This window comes from Helianthus annuus, chromosome 3 (assembly GCF_002127325.2).
Source record: "Helianthus annuus cultivar XRQ/B chromosome 3, HanXRQr2.0-SUNRISE, whole genome shotgun sequence".
In the NCBI taxonomy this organism is placed as follows: Eukaryota; Viridiplantae; Streptophyta; class Magnoliopsida; order Asterales; family Asteraceae; genus Helianthus; species Helianthus annuus.
This window is the reverse complement of record NC_035435.2, coordinates 46154407-46173760: the sequence shown is the minus strand read 5'-3', so window position 1 is coordinate 46173760 and position 19354 is coordinate 46154407.

The window sequence follows — 19354 nt, the reverse complement described above, 5'->3', positions numbered from 1 at the left end:
AGTATATTCTCTACGATTGTCGCACTGAAATTGTTTAATTTTTTGTTCAAATTGTGATTTTGTGAAATTGAAGAATGTAGTGAATATAGAGAAGACTTGTGATTTGTTAGACAATGGGTAAGTCCATTAGAAATTAGAAAAATCATCAAGGAAAAGAATGTAATAACGGTGACCTCCCGTGCTTAAGACAGGGGAGGTCCATAAATCACTGTGAACGACGTCAAAAGGTAAAGTAGTAGCATTAAATGAATCAACAAACGGAAGTCTAATATGTTTACCAAACACGCAAGATTGACAAAAATTAGGTTTTAAAGTACCAAAATTAATAAAACTAGAATTTTTAAGTGAATGTAATAAAGTAGATCCTGGGTGACCAAGACGTTGGTGCCAAGTGTCTTGAGTGATAGTCGTAAGGGCGGTAGGAGAGGTGAGCATGGAAACTGTTGATGGATCAAATGTGTAGAGGTCCCTGTCGTTATTGCATCGTAGGATAGGGGTCCGGGTCTTGAGATCCTTCACCAAAAAACCATAAGGGTCAAACTCAATAGAAAGTTGATTATCAGTAGTAAAATGACGAACTGATAATAAATTTTTAATAAGTGAAGGTGCATAAAGAACTTGGTTTAATTTAAAAGGTGGGAGGGGGGGAGGTAAAGTTAGGTCGCCTTGTCCATAAACGGGCACGATTTTGCCATTGCCCACAATTATATTACGAATATTAATGCCATTATTAAAATAAGACGAAAAAGAAGAGTTGGAAGTCATATGACCTGTTGCGCTGGTATCCATGGTCCAAGTTTGATCTTGAGGGTTGAAAGACATTGCATAGAGTGCTTGATCAATGTCGGTTGGAGTGTAGCTTGCAGCATATGATTGAGCAAGCCTTGGACCTAGTACACCTAGGCCAGCATTGTTGGGTCGAGAGGTTGTAGGATAAGGACATGGTGGAATGTGAGTCCACGAGTTCTAGGTAGGAGGGTTGTAACTAGGTGGGCCGGGCCATGTTGGAAACTGATTGGGCCAGGGACAATAGTTTTGTGTAGGTGCAGAGTTGTAGGTACCGCGGCCACGAGTAGATGACCCGCGACCGCGTCCCCTACCACGTCCCCGGCCCCGCCCCCTACCAAGTTCAGAATTTTCGGTCCGTTTTTGTTGACGAGACGAGCTTGATGAGCGTTGGTCAGTTGTTGCAATTAGGGCTGTACTGGCAACTTGAGCATTAACTTTAGCTTGATTGATTTTCCTTGTTTCGGCCATGCATAGACGGGACCTAGCATCATAAAAATCTGGTAAAGGTTTAGTTTTTGAATGAACATAGCGATACCTTCATATTGCTCGGTGAGACCCGTTAAAAGTTGTAAGACAAGCTGTTCGTCTGTGATCGGAGAGCCAATATTCTGGAGTTGGTCAAAAATAACCTTCATAGCTTGACAATAAGCCGACATGTTACGGAACTGATCTAGCCTTGTAGTAGCGAACTTATTGTTGAGATCAATCATTCGGGTTGCTTTATTGTCTTGAAACAGGTTGGCGAGAGTAGTCCATGCATCAAAGGCAGTGGTGTTCGGCTTCAAAATAGTGTGTAGAAGATCTTGGGAAATAGTCCCGTATATCCACTGCAGAACTATCGAATCCAAACGTTCCCATGATTCAGTAGGCTTTTCTTTTTTCTTATCTTTATCAGAAGAAGTAGCAGGAGTGGTTCGGGGCTGAAGATGGTCGTACACTTGAAACACCTTACATTGAATCTTGAAGAGTTCCGACCACGAAGTGTAGTGACCGGTTTCAATGTCTATGGTGATCGGGATGAGTTGTCAGATATTAGACACGATGACTGCGGGGTGAAGAGGAGACGCCATGAGACAAGAAAAGGAGATGTTAATGTGTAGAGGGCAGGGGAGGTGTCAGTGGACTGCTGGCTGTGTGAAGAAAACAGTCGCTGGTTATAGCGACATGCTGATCTCGTTGCTGACAGAAAGAGAAAGCAATTGCTGGTTATTAGCGACAGACAGATATCGTCGCTGACAGGAAGAAATCTCGTCGCTGGGAAAGAAAACAGTCGCTGGTTATTAGCGACAGACAGATAGCGTCACTGACAGGAAGAAATCTCGTCGCTGACAGGAGGAAATCTCGTCGCTGGGAATTTGCGACAGGAATAATGTTGCAGACTTGAAGAGGAAGGTAGGGTTTTGGCTAGAGGATCTGATGTGTGTAAAATGCAACATATAAATCACATCAATTAAGGCATAAAACTAACCCTTTTTAAGTACTAATGTTGGAAAAAGAGTGTTTTTGTCTTCCTTTTGTATTTTTAGGATGAAATGAGCTCAAAATCACAAAAGAAGCAAAAAGACAACTAATTCTAGCATAAATACAAGAAAAGGAATAAAAGTAGACTGCCCGGATCCTCAACGGCACCTCCCAAGGCAAAGAAGAGAAAACAGAAGACTGAACACGCCCCGTGTCCAGCGAACACGGGGCCGTGCCCAAGAAGCAGCAGAAAAGACAAACCAGTAGAAGCTTCCATTGCCCACCACGGGGCCGTGTCCAGCGGGCACACGGGCATGGTGAAAGTACAGCAGGCGCATTAATTGTAATTGCGAATTACAATTAATGAAGAGAGAGAATGTCAGACGGGCACGGGGTCGTGTCCAGCGGACACGGGGCCGTGCCCAGCCTTCTGTTCAGCCTATAAATAGGGGTGCTTGGTTTCATTCCATCTCATCCCTTGGCACACCACCTCTCTCACACTTCATCCACCACCCACCACCACCATAACACCATCATCCACCACCATCATCCATTGTCCATCATAGAGTGTGTGAGTCGTCTCGGGATCCAAGATTGATCGTAAGAGTTCTTGACAATCAAGGCCATGTTTGCCTAAGTCTCTTACATCACTTGGTGAAGACAGGTGTTTAGTATAATACTTTTTATTTTTAATCTTTTGCACTTTTTATTTGGTTTTGTATTAATGACTTTAATAACTAGTTACTTATGTTGAAGGTGATCTTTCCTTATCGTTTGTCCGTGGTGTCTTGGCATTATTTTACTGTCTATATAAAATAAAAGATTTTCACCATTCATATCTCCACGGTCTATATGGAGGTATGTTGGCTACCTGGTCGGGGGTTAAGGGAACGGTTTGGTAAGGGTCTTGCCCTTGTTCAGCGTTTAGAGGTCCTGCTTGGGATCTGGGTCAAATTTAGTAGGATCTCCTTCAATGCCCATAGGTATTGGATGGCGGGGATCCAAACTCTTTGACCCCCTCATAAGTTAACTACTATTAATACTATAACCCGGCTATTTAGGACTGTATCCCTGCTGACTCAGACTACTTAGCCGAGGGTAACGTCACCGCCGAAAGCGGGGCCTACCACAATTTGCATTAATAACTTAATTCATTATCTTTCAATAATCCGACCCTTTAGGATTGTATCCTTGCTGACTCAAACTACTGGGTTGAGGGTAACGTCGCCTTCAAAAGAGGGGCCTACTACAATAACTAAGATAATCTCTTAAACAAGTGCAAAAGTGCGAAAATAATCAAAGGTTATACTAACACACGTGTCGGATCCAAGTGATTCATCTTGTCTATCTGTTTTTATTTTATTTTATTTTTCAGCATTTAGTTAGTTTTTATTTTTCTTAGTTTAAAACATTTTTCTTACTTTTTGATTTGATTAGACGTTGAGGATAAACCGGTATTAAAAGCTCTTGTGTCCTTGGACGACCTCGGTATCTTACCAACACTATACTACGTCCACGATGGGTGCACTTGCCCATATGTGTGTTTAGTGTTAGTAAATATCGTGTTTTATAAATTTAAAACTTGGCTAAAAGTGTAAAAAGGGGCTTAAATATACATCTAAAATATAACACACTTCACGCACATCAAGTTCGTAAGTTTAGGATGATACCATGATAGATTATAAAGTCCTTACCCTTCTTTCATTGATAATCATTCAATATATATAGGTACAATAAGATCCCTATTTTAGGAGAGAGATAATTATAAAATTGGTGGCTTGTGAAGGGTGTGGTGGGTCACATGAAAATTGGAGTTGCATGAAAGAAACAGACGATCAACAAGAAATGGTAAACTACATTGATAATAGACCTAGGCCGTCGGGTCCCCCAACGGGAACTTACAACCAAGGATGGCGAAACCACCCAAACCTTGGTTGGAGGGAACCGGACAATAGTAGTAACGAACAAACCCAACGAACAAACTTTCAGCAACCAAGAAATGAGTCACAAAATTTCACTCAACAAAGTGGACGAGAAAGGCTCAAAGATACGATATCTCGCCTCGTCTCCGACACTGATTAGAAAAACTCGGAAAGATTTCTACAATTAGAATCAAATTTTAGAAATCAACAAGCTAGTATTCAAAACATAGAAAAACAATTAAATCAAATAGCTCAAAATTTTTCCGAGAGACCGCAAGGCGCATTACCTAGCAATACCGAAACAAACCCAAAAGCATAGGTTCACCTCATCACACTACGGAACCGAACCGTAGGGCCTGCAGAAGTGCTGCCACCAACGGAGGAAATAGTACCCACACCTCTGCAGGAAAAGGACTCCCCTCCGTCACCAGAGCCTACCAAGGCTCCTCGAGTTCCATACCCCGGTAGGTTAATTCGTCAAAAGACCAATGAGCAATTCGCCAAGTTCGAAAGTCTGTTAAAACAATTGCATGTCAATATTCCTTTTATCGAAGTCCTAACTCAAATGCCCAAGTACTCTAAATTCATGAGGGACTTCCTTACACATAAAAAGAAAATTGAAAACTTGCAATTAGTCAATTTAGGCGAAGAATGCTCTGCCCTCGTACTCAATAAACTTCCCCAAAAGAAAATCGATCCCGGAAGCTTCACGATTCCTTGCTCAATAGGGGAATCACCCGTTCGTAATGCCTTAGCCGACCTTGGGGCTAGCATTAACCTCATGCCCTCATCAATGTTCAAAAGACTTGGCTTAGGAACCACAAGCCCTACAAAAATGAGCATACAATTAGCCGATCGATCCGTCAAATTCCCACAAGGTGTCATCGAGAATGTCTTGGTAAAGAATAAAACACACTCATGGTGGTAATGGATGAAAAGGGGAACGAGAAAAATGGACCCATGCACGAAGAACAGAGCAACCTGACACAAATCTCCATCACAGAAGGCTCAACACGGGCCGTGCCCAAACAACACGCCCCCGTGCTGAGCCACCTGCAGAAAAACGCCCAGTTCAGGTAACTGGACACGGGCCGTGTTCAGTGGACACGCCCCCGTGTCCAGGCTTCTGTTTTAATTCTTTAATTTTCGTTACTGGCACCTGACCACGGGGCCGTGCCCGGTCACCACGGGGCCGTGTCCAGGATGCCAGTAACATAAATCTTTGCTTTTTAACCTACTTTTACACATTCTAATCAACCAAAAACCTTATTTTTGGACACATTGAGGACAATGTGTAATTTAAGTGTGGGGGGGATGCTAAAACCTTGAATTTTGCAAATCCTAAATACAAGCCTTACACAAAACTCTATTGGAACCGCTAAACACCCCAAATTTTTTCAAAAACTTTTTCATTTTTTTTTATCATTTACTTGTCTTAGTTTAAGTTGGGAATAACAAGTTCTAAAAAGGTTATATTTTTACAAATTTACAACCGATAGCGTCGTGATAACAAAGAACCAACATAAGAAAATTACGAAACGGCATAACAAGTCTAGTTAAAAATTCGATTATATATACTTGATCACACTAAAAACCCATTCCCACAAAAGTGAGTTTTGAGCCTTTATTGAGCATAAAGATATACATATTTAGACTAAATGCTCATTTTTCGTTTCTTGTGTGAATAGCCGCTTGGTTCTTACAACTCTAGAACTTGCCACGACGATACATTCCCGGTCCTTACCAACTTAAACCCAAGTAAGTAAGTGATGGAGGCATTAGGACTAACCATATTTTTCTTTCTAAACCATTATTTTTCATTTTTTTTACCACCTACCCAAAATCCCCCTAGATAGCCCCTTTGAGCCTAAACCTTTCATTTCATTACCCCAAAACCCTTTTTACCCACCAAAAACCCTTTTTATTTTTCACCCTTTTATTTCAGTAACAAGCTCGGTTTTTCGTAAACTCGCCTTTTTATGTGATAAAAAAATGATGATGAAGTCAAAAACAAACAAAAGCTATATAAAAGCTTGTTTGGAGAAATACTTCAAAATAAAAAGTCACTAAAAACAAGGTATGTCACGAAAACCGACGTTTCTTACGATTTTCGCCCTTTTACTAACAACTAACCCAACCACCCACCTTTAACCCAAGCCTAACCCTTCACCAAAAAAGTCCTCTTGATATTTACAAAGGTAAAAAGTTAAAAAGGAGGAGGATTGATTGCTTGGCAAGCCTATGGAAGGCGTAAGTTCCATGCCGCTCTCGAGTGATTCACTAAAAATTACACCTTCGGCCGAGTGTTGAGTGATCCCCCGCGAGGTATGTGAACTTGTATATAAATGGAATTTTAATAAGGCATGCTATGCCCAAATAAGTAATTTATCTTATGAAACGTTCAAAATAAATCATAACGAATAGGATTGTAAATAAATAAAAATAAAACTTACAAAGACCTTGGATTCCCGACACTCTAGGACAAGCTAAAAACTTTCTCTTCTACCTATTCCATTTGGGAGTGTAAGCCACATTTAGAGAGTTTTGCTTGAGGACAAGCAAAAGTTCAAGTGTGGGGGTATTTGATGTGTGTAAAATGCAACATATAAATCACATCAATTAAGGCATAAAACTAACCCTTTTTAAGTACTAATGTTGGAAAAAGAGTGTTTTTGTCTTCCTTTTGTATTTTCAGGATGAAATGAGCTCAAAATCACAAAAGAAGCAAAAAGACAACTAATTCTAGCATAAATACAAGAAAAGGAATAAAAGTAGACTGCCCGGATCCTCAACGGCACCTCCCAAGGCAAAGAAGAGAAAACAGAAGACTGAACACGCCCCGTGTCCAGCGAACACGGGGCCGTGCCCAAGAAGTAGCAGAAAAGACAAACCAGTAGAAGCTTCCATTGCCCACCACGGGGCCGTGTCCAGCGGGCACGGGGGCATGGTGAAAGTACAGCAGGCGCATTAATTGTAATTACGAATTACAATTAATGAAGAGAGAGAATGTCAGACGGGCACGGGGCCGTGTCCAGCGGACACGGGGCCGTGCCCAGCCTACTGTTCAGCCTATAAATAGGGGTGCTTGGTTTCATTCCATCTCATCCCTTGGCACACCACCTCTCTCACACTTAATCCACCACCCACCACCACCATAACACCATCATCCACCACCATCATCCATTGTCCATCATAGAGTGTGTGAGTCGTCTCGGGATCCAAGATTGATCGTAAGAGTTCTTGACAATCAAGGCCATGTTTGCCTAAGTCTCTTACATCACTTGGTGAAGACAAGTGTTTAGTATAATACTTTTTATTTTTAATCTTTTGCACTTTTTATTTGGTTTTGTATTAATGACTTTAATAACTAGTTACTTATGTTGAAGGTGATCTTTCCTTATCGTTTGTCCGTGGTGTCTTGGCATTATTTTACTGTCTATATAAAATAAAAGATTTTCACCATTCATATCTCCACGGTCTATATGGAGGTATGTTGGCTACCTGGTCGGGGGTTAAGGGAACGGTTTGGTAAGGGTCTTGCCCTTGTTCAGCGTTTAGAGGTCCTGCTTGGGACCTGGGTCAAATTTAGTAGGATCTCCTTCAATGCCCATAGGTATTGGATGGCGGGGATCCAAACTCTTTGACCCCCTCATAAGTTAACTACTATTAATACTATAACCCGGCTATTTAGGACTGTATCCCTGCTGACTCAGACTACTTAGCCGAGGGTAACGTCACCGCCGAAAGCGGGGCCTACCACAATTTGCATTAATAACTTAATTCATTATCTTTCAATAATCCGACCCTTTAGGATTGTATCCTTGCTGACTCAAACTACTGGGTTGAGGGTAACGTCGCCTTCAAAAGAGGGGCCTACTACAATAACTAAGATAATCTCTTAAACAAGTGCAAAAGTGCGAAAATAATCAAAGGTTATACTAACACACGTGTCGGATCCAAGTGATTCATCTTGTCTATCTGTTTTTATTTTATTTTATTTTTCAGCATTTAGTTAGTTTTTATTTTTCTTAGTTTAAAACATTTTTCTTACTTTTTGATTTGATTAGACGTTGAGGATAAACCGGTATTAAAAGCTCTTGTGTCCTTGGACGACCTCGGTATCTTACCAACACTATACTACGTCCACGATGGGTGCACTTGCCCATATGTGTGTTTAGTGTTAGTAAATATCGTGTTTTATAAATTTAAAACTTGGCTAAAAGTGTAAAAAGGGGCTTAAATATACATCTAAAATATAACACACTTCACGCACATCAGGATCGTAAGTTTAGGATGATACCATGATAGATTATAAAGTCCTTACCCTTCTTTCATTGATAATCATTCAATATATATAGGTACAATAAGATCCCTATTTTAGGAGAGAGATAATTATAAAACTATACAAGATACTATCTCTAATTTTATGTATATCCTATATCTGTTATTTTAGAATAAAGCAAGTCAAAATCAAACCATAAACGTATAGCAAGAAATTGAACCTGAATCGGTTCATAGCAAGTCAAATCGATTCTTGGTTCAAATAGCAAGTTTCGAACCAGTTGGTTCAAAATAGCAAGTAGCACGTTGAATCATCACAATTCAGTCTAGCAAGAAACGACCGTTCTTGGTCAAAGCAAGCAAAAACAAGTACAGCGGGTCGATCAGATTATGTCTAATTAGCAAGTTGGTTGGATAGTTTTTTATTCAAATTCGCGATAGCAAGTTAGCAAGAATCTGATCAGCAAGTCGGTCAGAACCTGATTAGCAAGTGGGTCAGGATACATAAAAAAATCTGATTAGCAAATCGGTCAGAAACGCAAGAATCTGGTTAGCAAGTTGGCCACGCAAGTACTAACTTAGAAATTTGATCTACTCGGTCAAGAAAGGGATCATCTGATCACAAGCAAAATAGGCAAGAAAAACAATGCGAGAAAGAAAGGAGGCATGACCGAAAAAGAAGGAAGTGCATCAACGTCACTCCACGAGCTAGGGAATGTGTCTCTTCAATGCCCAAAATTGAAAGAGGCGAATTACGACCAATGGGCAGTTATGATGGAAACAATCTTGAAGGCATATAGTCTTTGGGAAACAGTTGTTTCAACGGAAGTGATAAACAAAAAGAAGGTGCATACAACGAAAGCAATTATCTTCCAAACACTACCGGAAGATGTTTTGATGCAAGTTGCGTAATACGAAACAGCAAAGGAAGTATGGGATGCGATCAAAGTTCGTTATCTTGGAGCATATATGGTTCAGAAAGCACGTCTACAAACTTTGAGGAGCGAACTAGAAGCTTTAAAGATGGATGAGAACAAAACAGTAAGTAGTTTCGCAAGCAAGTTGGGTGATATAAAAGCCAAATTTAAAACTCTCGGTACCACCATTAAAGACAAGAAACTTGTAAGAAAATTACTTATCTCCATTTCGAAGAAGTTTCTACCCATTGTGGCAAATATCGAACAGTATTCAGAAATAGACAAAATGCCATTTGAAGAAGTAGTGGGAAGAATAATAGCTTTTGAAGAACGTCTCAAAAGTCAAGACAAGCAAGAAGATAATAATCAAGGAGGACTCATGATGGCAAGTGCAAATAATCAATTTGAAAGTTTGTATCATGGAAAGGGTCGTGGTGTTCAAAACGATGGTAGAAGTCAAGGACAAGGATCTTTCAAAGAAGGAAGAGGACGTGGAAAAGATATGGGTCCAAGAAACCAAGACAAGAGCAAGTTTAGATGTTATGACTATGGAGAACTTGGTCATTTTGCAAAAGATTATACCAAATGGAAGTAAGGGGAGGCCATCTCGCCCCTCACTGCTAAGAGCGTTCAACAGGTGTTGGGCCTGGAGGCCATCTCGCCCACAAGATGTCCCTTTCGGGAAAGATTTCACACACCTGTGGACGCAGTCTTCATTCACGGATAACGCAGGTTGGGAGAGAAGGGTTGAAGGGAGGTTCGGAGGCGGCGCGAAGGGATGTTTGTCGATAAGGGCTTGCATGGTAGATTCCCCCCGGGGAGCAACCCCATTGGAACACAACACCTTAACTGCAGCAGTGAAGTGACCATCACTTACTTTCCAGAGATATTGCTTGATGTTGGGGCTAACCTCCTCATCTATCTCTCGTTGTGCCTCCCCCCAACGCACGACCCTTTCACCACTATTGGCAAGAAGGGAATTGACCGAAACCTCAAAACCAGAGCCTTCCTTCCACATAGCTAAGGCCCGCAAAATACTATCACATTGCAAGGACTTTCGATTACCCGACCTTTGCTCTTGCCTGGAAGACGGCTTAACCACCTTAAGGGTACAACGGGGTAAGAGCAAGAGTTTAACCCAGCTTTCAACAGTCCTAGGGGAAGCTACTACTTCATGGATGACACCTGTCAAAGCTTGTGCAAATGCCAAACGATAACTTGGGGGGATGCTCTTAACAGTTCAAACCGGAAGGGAGAAAACACGTTCCAGGAGAGCGACATCTCCCATCACTCCCTGCGGGGTCCTAAGCTCAAAAACCATCACAGGATCTTGGGGCCTTGGGATCCCCACGACAAAATCCTCATCAGACCCGGATTTTCTAGAGAACGTGAAAACACCATCAGGATGATGACACCCTCTACTAAGTGCGTGTGTCTTCATGCACCTCCCACACAACCAGTATCCAAAAACTCTCAGGGTTTTCTTTCCCAACATTCGAAAACAATTCTAAATCCTTAGAAAGCGCATCTTGAAGGGATTCTTTACAATCATCTTTAAAATGAAATTGCTGAAAATGTGCGATCAATCTGCTATACCCAGAAGACCCAGGCTTGCCGTCTTTACACTCGTGGAAGTTCCCGAAGGGGCATAGCCACACTCCATTGGATGAGGTGGAGCCAACATCCCCTTCAGAGACACTGGATACCATGCTCCTACCCTTGGCAGAGCCCATTTCGAAAAAATCAAAACCGAGAAGTGATCACAAGTCCTCCGTCTCGAGGTGAGGAGGAGGCCAGGTATCAACCCACCCAAAAAACGAAGGAGAGGAAAGCAACCTACAGTTGCTCACCCTCCCAAACACCCCACCAAGAAAGAGCTCCGTCATTAGTGCGCCACTTGCGGCAAATCTCAATTTTAACTTGAACAAAAATTAACCACCTAAGAGCCCTAAAATGTTCCCCTTTTGCTCAACCAATTGCAAGCCAAAATTTCCCTCAAATTTCAAAGAAATTAATCAAAGAAGAATTGTTGATTAATGATTTACCTCGGTTAACTTGATTGGATTGCAGTAAACAGTAGAAAATTCAATAAAAAGAAGGAAAAAAAATTAAGAAAGTTCGTTGTGGCAAAAGGTCAAGCACTTGGAGTGCATGACGGTAAACCTGATCAAACCCTAACAGAAATCAATATCTTTCAAGGGAAAAGTTCTTAACTTTGATCTGGGTATGATCTTTTTTTTTTTTTTTTTAAGATTATGAAGTCTGCTATTCAAGATTAATAGTATGGGTGAAATAGGGTTGAACAACATAATAGAACAGGTCTATGCCGTTAATGAGGTAGTGGTGGACGTGTTGGGGAAAAACTTGGTGTTTTCTTCTGATCCAGATTCGACTCTCACTTTCCTCATTATTTTCTACGGCATCTAGGTGAAGGGCGAATACGGGTGGCGCCGGTAAGTCTTGGATGAGAAGCGAGGTTTTACCGATTATTCCACTATTGTGCCTTCGAGCGGGTGGAGGTCGAGTTTCCGTACATCTGGGAGAGCCAAGGGGCTGGCGGCGGTCAAGTAGTCGACCTTGGCCACCGCGTCCGGTGTCACGATGGTTGGCACGTCGTTACTTGCCGTTAAAAAAAAAAAAAAAAGAATAGGTCTCTGACTGAAGAATGGAGGTTGAAAATCTGAAATCTTCTCTGCTTAATCTCGCATATGAATTCCTCAGTTCGTTCTAAAATCATCTCAGTCATAACCGTCTTCTACTCTTCTACATTGTTCTCATCTCTAATCCTAGTGTTATTTCTTCTTTTTATTTTATCAGTTGACCTCTTTTTAGTTTTTTTTTTTTAATTTGTTGTAAAGCTCTATTTGAAGTATTTTAAGAAAACTCGGAAACTTGAGTGTGGAAAATTCTAGCAGTAAACAAAATTGTCTTCAATTTGTTGGGCTTGAATTGCCTATGCTAATACAATTTATTCATTAAAATTGATATTTGAATTTAGGGGGTATGTTGGAATTCATAGCTTTGGATTCAAAGATTTTATTTTCAAAGCCAGAGTTTACCTTTTTCAGTTTTTCTTCATTTGCATGCCTATTAACGAAATTTTTTAAAACCAACTCGACCCGGCCTGAAACCCGTTTTAACCCGGACCTGTTCTGACCCGAACTCGTTCTGACCCAAACCCGTTTCGACCCGAATCAAAACAACTGTTTTTTAGATTGACCCGTTGCAACCCGAACCCGTTTTGACCCACTACACGACCCACCCGTTTTACAGGTTTAGATATGAATATGAAGATAAAAACAAGTGTTGAGATTAGGTGTTGGAATTCAACACTTGAGCTGCAGGTGTGAGCCGCGACCTACACCCTTTAGTCGCCGATTGCTTCAAATCAGGGTTTTCTTCATGTGTTGTGGCTTAGAACAAACAAGATGCGGCTAAAGGTCCATGAGCTATAAATGCAAGATGCAACTCGGAAGTGTGATCCGTGACTGGAATACTTGAGCGGTGATTGGTGACAAAGTCTTAATTTTAGGACGCGATAATTGACGATAACCACAGCTTGCGGTTGGTTTGTTTAAAGTCTTAAGTTTTCAGGTCACATCCTAGGTAGATTAGGATACTAGTTTGTTTATCTCCATCTCCTATTTTTTAGTTTTTGAGTCAGGTTAGAATAGTTTGTCTATCAAGATAGGGAAGTTAAATACATATGTTGGGGTCATGATATCTTGCACCATTGTAATCGTTTCTTTGAGTTACTAAATAAGGAGTGGCACGGACTTGTTGGGTTTAGGGTTGGTTTCTACATCTATGATTCGACAACTTCATATGTTGTAGTGTTTTTTGAGTTCCTGTGGAAAATGCTGTAAAAGCCTTACTAAGTTGAGAATTGCTGCTCTGACAAAAAGATGGGGAATTCGTTAGTTAAAGAATAGTGCCTCAAATAGCGAAGACTTAAAGGACGTAAAATGCAATTTAAATAAAAATGTAACAAAATCTATAACAAGAAATGATAACAGGCAATGATGTATGAAACTTTAAGATTTGGGTTGAGAAAACTAAAAGAGTAAATTCATTTTGGTCCTTGTGGTTTGGGCACTTTTGCCATTTTAGTCCAAATCTTAAACTTTTTAAATCTAGGTCCCTGTGGTTTCGCTTTTATTGCCATTTTAGTCCAAAATTAAGAGTAAACTGCCATTTTGGTCCCTGTGGTTTCACTTTTATTGCCATTTTAGTCCAAATCTCAAACTTTTTGGAACAGTCAAAAAAAGGGGTTTTTGAATTTTGGACTAAAATGACAATAAAGATGAAACCACAGGGACCCAGATTTAAAAGGTTTGAAATTTAGACTAAAATGGCAAAAATGCCCAAACCACAGGGACCAAAATGACAGTTTACTCAAACTAAAAATGAATGTTGTTTCTTCTTCTTATAAGAGTACTATATAAAATATTGTATGCACCAAAAAAAATTAAGCAAATGTTTAACAAAACTCTAAAATTTTATTAAAAAAACAAAAAACGACAATTGAATTTCTTTTTTCTTTATTTTTGTTTTGTTTCAAAATAATATAAACCATTTAATCTCTGTACAGGTTCATTCTTTTTCAAGGGGACCTATCTTGTCACACTTAAAATTAACATGTGCCAAAAAAGAATATTCGATAAAAATCCAAGTTTGGTTAATGGTGGGTAGGTCCTGTAAGTCGACTAGTCATCATGGTGAATTATTTTTGGGTACTAATATTAACACATGGCAAAAACTTATTTACACATGGTGTATACGGGCCGTATATAGTTATACGACCCGTATATAATAAAATAAAACTAACAAAGTCTGTGCCTTCAGACTTTGTCAGTTGTTTTCATTCCATACGGGCCGTATAACTGTATACGGGCCCGTATACACCATGTGTAAATAATTTGCCTGGTCGTATACAATGGATACGAATATGTATACGGGCCGTATAACTGTATACGGCCCGTATGAAAAGAAAATTAGATTTTACCCAAAGTATTTAATGGATTTAAGGTGTCAATCACACGAGACATTTTACAGTCGTTAGATTGGAGCTTCCAATGCTTACACAGGGTGATAAACAACGCTGATATGAACCCAAACCAACTGCTTTGTCTTGAGTCGTCGGGAAAACTTTTCCTCAGGGGAGGGTGAGTAGTATTAGTCTGAGTCCATTGTGGTTCGTGAATGTTTCGAATCATCATAGAAGACGTGTCGGGTTCTGCTAGAAGAGTATAAGGATTTTGTTGGTTTGTTTCCAAGTAGGGTTTAGAATGTTTGAAGTATTCTTGGTTCAATACCAACTCTTCTGAAAGACAAGAATACAACGTTCATGTATCACAAGGAATGACCGATCTAAGGCAGGGAACCTGATTTAGATACACAAATTCATCACCGGTTTCTACAGCACAAGCACATACACTATTTGTTGGAAGAACCCTACACGTCTTCTGTTAGTTACTCTTTTCTTCGATTTCAACAAATCTTTCAAGGTCTTAAGTGATGGACAATTGGTTAAAAGATGTAAAAGAGTTTGTGTAGAGATCTTTACGTACAAATTTGCATCATCCTTACGGTTACAAATGAAGTATTAAAAGATGTTAGTTTCTTGACAATATGGTTTCTCGACAAATGAAGTATTATCTGTCATTGCTGCCTCTTCGGTTGGTAAAAGACATAGGATGGTTTCTAATACAGGCTCTTTTAGAGAAGCGTTGGGATTCAAGGGTTTATGAGTAAAAGATGTTAGTTTCTTGACAATATGGTTTCTCGACAAATGAAGTATTATCTGTCCTTGCTGCCTCTTCGGTTGGTAAAAGACATAGGATGGTTTCTAATATAGTTGTGGTTGATTTATAGCAGGAGGTTATGAAACGAATACATGTTTATGCGAATTCACAACATCCTTGCTTTATTCTCTTTAATCTATTAGAACGATCCTTGTTTTGCCACGTACATGCGTTTAATTCCCAACATCATCTGTTGATCATTGTTCTTGAAGATGAAGATGAAGATGAAGATGAAGAAACGAGGGTTTATTCTCATTAATCTATTAGAACGATCCTTGACTTGAATTTGTGGATTTTGGTTGGATCAGAAAAACTTAACAAGAGAATCAACTAAAAAAACACAATTGATTACTCGGTCGAATAACCGGTCCGTTAAAGTTGAGCTTCATGATGCAACTTTCACAGTGGTACCAATGTCCTACTACTACAATCCTTCCAACGCCTGATTCCGATACAACCCTCGATGTTGATGAGTGAAGGAGTTAACATTCTGATTCAGATTCAGGAAGCAGATGTTTATTAGTGTTTTGAGAAACTAACAAGGTAAACCTGAATTTTCAAAATTTTAGATAACTCGCCATTCTCTTGCATCTGTATACGTTGATTGTGGATTTAAGTTGCAAGAATTGTGTCTGTCGCATGGACTCAGACTCATACTACTAGCAGAAGAACCCGACACGTCTTCTGTGATGATTCGAAACATTCACGAACCACAATGGACTCAGACTCATACTACTAGCAGAAGAACCCGACACGTCTTCTGTGATGATTTGAAACATTCCAAATCACTAGCAGAAGAACCCGACACGTCTTCTGTGATGATTCGAAACATTCCGAATCACTGCCGTTTTTTCTCTTCCGGTTACCAGGCCTATCATCTCCGTCTACGTTTGGTTTCAGCTACTGGAGTGAAATATTTGTTGGAATTTGTGGATCAACTGAAATAACTGAATACAACCGGTCAAATCACACACTATATAAAGTGTAAAGTTATCGTGTGTTGTAGCTTGTAATAGATTAACTAGACCCCTCAAGTTGTCATTCATAACAACTAATACAACCGGTCAAATCACACACTATATAAAGATTACAGAGTTTTTTTACCATTTTTTACCATATGTATACGGGCCGTATACGGTTTATACGGCCGTATACTCTCGGTAATTTTTTTTTCTACCGATCGTATACAACGTATACGAACGATGTATACGGGTCGTATATTGTTATACGGCCCGTATACTATGGGTAAAACATGGTAAAAATTGGTTTATTCTCTTTAATCTATTAGAACGATCCTTGTTTTGAGAACCTGATTCTGATTTAAACAATGGAATTTGTGGATCAACAGAAATAACTGAAAATAACTCGCCATTCTCTTGCACCTGTGTCCGTCACATGATAGAAGACGTGTCGGGTTCTGCTAGAAGAGTATTCTGAAAGACAAGAATACAACATTCATGTATCACAAGGAACCCGACACGTCTTCTGTGATGATTCGAAACATTCCGAATCACTGCCGTTTTTTCTCTTCCGGTTACCAGAAGAACCCGACACGTCTTCTGTGATGAGTGAAAGAGCTATCATCTCCGTCTACGTTTGGTTTCAGCTACTGGAGTGAAATATTTGTTGGAATTTGTGGATCAACTGAAATAACTGAATACAAGATGTCAAATCACACACTGCATAAAGTGTAAAGTTATCGTGTGTTGTAGCTTGTAATAGATTAACTAGACCCCTCAAGTTGTCATTCATAACAACTAAGCGTCTGGAGAAGAGTATGTTGATATAGGAGAGTTGATGCAATTTTACAAGCATTTTACAAGTTCATCACCGGTTTCTACAGCACAAGTTCATCACCGGTTTCTACAGCACAAGTTCATCACCGGTTTCTACAGCACAAGTTCATCACCGGTTTCTACAGCACAAGCACATACACAATTTGTTGGAAGAACCCGACACGTCTTCTGCTAGTTACTCTTTTCTTCGATTTCAACAAATCTTTCAAGGTCTTAAGTGATGGACGATTTCGACAATACGTTCACGAACCATAATGGACTCAGACTCATACTACTAGCAGAAGAACCCGACACGTCCGGTGATTGTTGATACATGGAAAAACAAGGACCATTCACCTCTTTCAACCTACCAAAACACCAATATCCGTACCGGTGATTGTTTATCCATACTATTCTTCATAGCCATATTCCCACTCACAAGTTGTTGATACTGAGCTTCCTGATACATATCGTTCGTAAGAAACTTTTCGTGCACTGAACCTTCAGTTGTGTACTCTTCAATCTTCTTGAGTATTTTTCTACTTGCATCCACCACAGTGAATATTAACTTTGAGTGAAAGAGATTGGAAACCGGACGGTAAAAACGAAGTAACTGTTGGAATTTGTGGATTTCGGTTGGTTCAGAAACTTAACAAGAGAAGCAACTAAAAAAATACAATTGATTTCTCTTCATGTTACGGAGAACGTTCTAGAAATTGAAGGAAAAGGAAAAGATTTGTTGAAATCAAATTCAACAGAGATAACTTAATACAATCGGTCAAATCACACACTATATAAAGATTACAGAGGTTTTTACCATATGTATACGGGCCGTATACGGTTTATACGGCCGTATACTCTCGGTAAAAATTTTTTTCACCGATCGTATACAATGTATACGAACGATGTATACAGGTCGTATATTGTTATACGGCCCGTATACTATGGGTAAAAAATGGTAAAAATTGGTTTATTCTCTTTAATCTATTAGAACGATCCTTGTTTTGAGAACCTGATTCTGATTTAAACAATGGAATTTGTGGATCAACAGAAATAACTGAAAATAACTCGCCATTCTCTTGCACCTGTGTCTGTCACATGATAGAAGACGTGTCGGGTTCTGCTAGAAGAGTATAAGTATTCTTGGTTCAATACAAACTCTTCTGAAAGACAAGAATACAACGTTCATGTATCACAAGGAATGACCGATCTAAGGCAGAGAACCTGATTTAGATACACAAATTCATCACCAGTTTCTACAGCACAAGCACATACGCAATGAAGTATTAAAAGATGTTAGTTTCTTGACAGTATGGTTTCTCGACAAATGAAGTATTATCTGACATCATCTGTTCATCATTGTGTGAGATTAGCCAAACGAGGATGAAAGATACTCAAACCATCTGATCCCGTTGTTGCAAACTCCTTTAATGTGAGATTCTTCAAGTTTGAACATTTTGAGAAAATACCAATGTGTTTGTCAGCTTCGTCAACACACAAAGTGACATATTGACGTGGAAAAACAAGGACCAGATGTCGATTGTTGAAAGTTTGAACTGATTATTTGTTATCAGGTGAGTTCCAAGCATTTTATCGTGTGTTGTAATTTTAATGAAGCAATGAAGATTGAATATGCACTAGGGTTTTTTCTCTTCCGGTTACCAGACCTATCATTTCCGTCTACGTTTGGTTTCCTCAACGAAGAACCATCAGCCATTATCTGCCCTTTTTCCTTTGGTTTCTGGTTGATTTTGAGGGTGAGGGTTTTGCATTGATTCCTGCGCTCCAATCATCTGCTTCCTGAATTGAATCTGAATCTGAAAGTTAACTAGACCCCTCAAGTTTTCATTCGTAACAACTAAGCGTCTGGAGAAGAGTATGTTGATATAGGAGAGTTGAACCCGACACGTCTTCTGTGATGATTCGAAACATTCCGAATAACTAGCAGAACCCGATCCACTTACATTCGAATAACACTGAGAATCCACAACGCTTATGGCCAGATTCTTTCCTTCAATCTTGGCAAAATCAATGTCTGCTTGTTTTATTATCACGAAAGTACTGAACAACCAAGATAGACACAATAACAACGGTCTATTTGCTTCGTCCACTAGAACTATTTGTGTATGCATTCTTTTGGTAGTTAACAACGCTAATTAGAAAAAAATCTGTAAAAATAATCATATCGATTGCTATAACAGGATGGATGTGACACACATAGATAGATAAGTTGTCACAGTTGTCAAGACTGTTTGTCGGGTTTCCAATGCTCACACAGGGTGATAAACAACGCTGATACGAACATATGTGTTTCGAAATAGGCTTTGTTCTTGGTTTAATGAAGTTACACGTAACATCTACTTATATTCGGATTTAAACAATGTCCGCCTCAACTGAGATAACGG